Genomic DNA, 3790 nt, shown 5'->3' with positions numbered 1-3790 from the left:
GTTACTTGCAGGGTGCTTTAGAGATCAGAAAATGCCGTTTTTCAATTGGCCGTATACAAGCTCTGATTTTAAACCTCACTGCAGTCCCCATTGACTCACATTCATCTGCTCTTCAGGTCCAGGATGTCAAAACTGCATCCTGGGAGTGATGAATTTATTCTGTTGTTTTACTAGAACGTGACGGATCAGTGACTGAGTGTCAATAAGGTCTCGGTACTCGGAGTTAAGGAAGCCGAGTGAGAATTGAGTATTATAAAACCATAAAAATGGTGTGGTATAACATATTAACTGATGGCACTTGAAATAAAAATGATAATAAAAAAGCGCAGCGGTCATAAATGATCATATAAATGATTATATTATTCTACATTTGTCTACTACCATCTGTTATATGTGGAAAAAAACTCACAAGATAGCTTTCCGACTTGTAGAATTCATGGGTTAATTAATCATTATTCTCAATATCCTATTCACACTCTTTAGAAACTTAACTACCATCATTGGGTATAAAGTGACAGAGGTTTCGTCCCATTTTCTCTGTTGGGAACAAAATAAACATAAAAAAGGACCATGTAACAGCAAATAAATATAAAAATTTGTATCTGCAACTACAAGAATCTAATTTCAGCCCTCTGTTAGAGTGTTAAAAATTAGCTTTTGACGTCCAACTCAACTGTAAAAGAGGTTCCTTTTTCCTGCATGGGTACCTTGTCTAACACCACGAATAAAAAAACAACTAGAATATGTCCTACCTAATATCACTAAAGACAGTTCCCGCTCGGTTCAAAACGTGATAAATAACTAATTTAATCGGAATGGGAATGAAGTGCTGTTTTTAAAGGGCCCCCTTTGTCTGAGTTTTTATACCAACTGTTATTGGTTAATGCAGATTCACAAGAGTCACACTCTGCAGTTTATTCTTTTTTTTTTTCTCCATATGCTGTATATAGCCTGGTCAGATCGGGGCAGGGGCAGCTTGACGTAATGGATGTTGCGTGGAGCGGTGGTTTAGTGGAGTTGATAAAAAATAATAGCAATCATGCACCAAATTAGGACATTTTGGCAGTCAGGGGACACTGCTCATGTTGCCTGGCGAGAGAGAGGAGTCTCATTTACTTCTCTCTGTCCCTGCTTTCTCTTAAGTGTAGCTGACATGACAAGCGCCAGTCTGTCATGTATGTTGAGAAGACGACAAAAAATCGGCCAAATCACTCCCAGCTACTGTATCTCCTCATCTATAGACTGTGGTTTAGGAGTGAAGGGACTGTGATGAAGGAAAAGGGCGCCAAATCCTTGGTTCTTTGCTTTTTCCTTCCCAGTTCCTATATTTTTTTTTACTGTCATTCATTAAACCGTTCATACAACTGGCTTTAAAGGACTGATTCTATGCTTTAAATTCAAGTACAGTCTTCATTGAAACTGTCCACATCTTCACACCTCTGTCTTCCTGCCAGCCTCCGCTGCTTGTTCTGGGCCTATGAGTCATTTCTCGATTGGCGTCTTCCTGTTTACGCCCCGGCCCGGCCAATGGTGTTTGATCCCGGGGCGGAAGGAGTCAATAGTGTGTCTCAAATGAATAATTCAGCTTTGAGTTATTCTAGCTCTAGTCTGCGCCACATCCCTCACGTGGACGCAAGCGGGTTTCCTTTACATCCTCCACACTGAAGTCTGCTCCGCTTCCCATGTCGACGCGCAGATGCACAGTTGCACAGCGTCCGTGTTGATTTCGGGTTTCTGTGTTGGCTTCGCACGTGTCGCTCTGCGCTAACAAACACCCACGTTCCTTCTTATATCTTTAACTTGTTTACTTGTCCTCTTCCTTCCTCATTTTAAGTCAAGAAAGAAAAGGGAAGTTCTGAAAATGACCATTTGAGCTGCCGGCCCTTTCAAAAGAGAAGTTTAATCATGTGATTAAAAAACATCATGTGCCCATCTCAGGGACTGAGGTATAAAAATGTATGAATGACATTTAGCTTTGTAATGCAAACAAAACACTTAGACCTGAATGCTTAGTTTATATTAATTAAATAATGAATTTCTTTGAATGAAAAGAACCAAACTGAACTTGAAATTGGATTCTTCATCCACTAAAATGTCATAAGCCAAATCAGTAGGAAAAAAAGTAGACAGTATATTAATTCTGCTTACAATTTAGAGTTTTGGTGCAACTTTTTCATCTTAAATGTAAAAGTTACGGCTGGAAGTATACATCTGAGATCAGCGGGTGAGCTGCTGGAAAGGCGTATAAATCACCAGAGACAGGAAACGATCCATTAACAAACCTCTGCCTTTTCCTGTCCCGCAGCCAACGTGCTCTATCATCTAAATCAGACAGGCCTGTGTTTTCAAACGGCTTCTAATTGTGAAGGACCTTTGACCACTATTACCGCGCAGATCTTTTTACATCCTGTTGTCTCCCCTGCATCACTTTATTTCACTGATAATCTGATCACAGACCACCAGAGACGGAGAGATTCGTCTAATGCTAAATCTGGCACTGGCATTAGTTTTCATCAAGCAAAAACAGGACATTTCCATATAGCAAGTCGTTACCATATCTGTCAAGCGGCATAAATGTCTGTAATTAACTATATGTTGAGACTGCAAAGATGATTAGATGGGAATTCAAAAGACCCCTGACGCAAGCTGAGGGAGATGTTTTCTTTGTGTATGTGCGCGTGGGCATGGATTATCTCCTTTATGATGGCCAGCAGATGAATCTGGTTCTCTTTGACCTTAAAACATCTCAAGGTCCTTTCTTAAAGGGTCTACTGGAAATAAGATGAGGATTGAATTGAACGATAGGAAGAGATTTAACTTTGCAAGGAAAATATAGCGTATATGCATTAGGATCAGGGTGGTTTTATCAAGGACTGGTAACTATATACAGGGACATGAGACGTTGCTGTATTCCTTGTTGATGTGAGCGAAGAGCCGGGAAGATGTTCAATAAACAAGTGGCAGTTTTAAAATGTGTGTTTAGCTCAGAGGGGGTGGATTTTTATGAATCGAAACCCCGGAGTTGTCTATTCACATTTCCACCGGCCCTGCTTGTCACTGCTTCTGTGTGTGTGTGTGTGTGTGTGGCACACTGGGTCCCCCTGCTGTCTCAACTCGCATTGTGTGTGTGTTTGTGGGTTTGTGTGTTCGAGAGAGGCAGAAGAAAACAGGGAGAGGGAGGCATCCAATCCCCTCTGGCACTAAGAACAAGCTTGTTTTTGTGTTATTTACTGTGCTCGCACTAGAAAATTTCACTTCACTTTTCGTCGAGCTTGGTGCGTTCAAATGGTCATGGGAATTTAGGATTTTGGAAGTTTTTGACAGTTTTGAGGTGTTTTTAAGGCTTTTCAAATGAGTAATGGAGTAGTGTCATGTGTATCATGATGTGGCAGACTTTTAAAAACTGATACGTATCGGCCAACTGTCTGCTAATGGCGGTGTAGCTATGCTGAAGACAGATTATACACGGGGATAATTATCCTGAACATGAATCATTACTATGTATTGGTACTGGAAGAGAGGACTGTTCATTCCCCCCTCTTTCTCTATTTATCTGTGGAAACTGTGAAATGTGACACTGGAGGCGGGTCATCTGAAACTCCGCCTCTTCCAGGGATGGCACACATCGGATAGTGTGTGTGTGTGTGAGTGTGAGTGTGTGGGGGCTGTGCTGTGCGGTGACAGCTCAGTAAGCGGCTGAGGTCCACGGCGGCTGTGGCGGAATGGGCTGCCTGTACTTCCACCGGGATGTTCTCTGACAGAATATGAGGCTGCGTGGGTGTGTGTGTTT

Source organism: Chelon labrosus, assembly GCF_963514085.1.
Source record: "Chelon labrosus genome assembly, chromosome: 24".
Classification (NCBI taxonomy): domain Eukaryota; kingdom Metazoa; phylum Chordata; class Actinopteri; order Mugiliformes; family Mugilidae; genus Chelon; species Chelon labrosus.
This window is presented reverse-complemented; position numbering follows the sequence as displayed.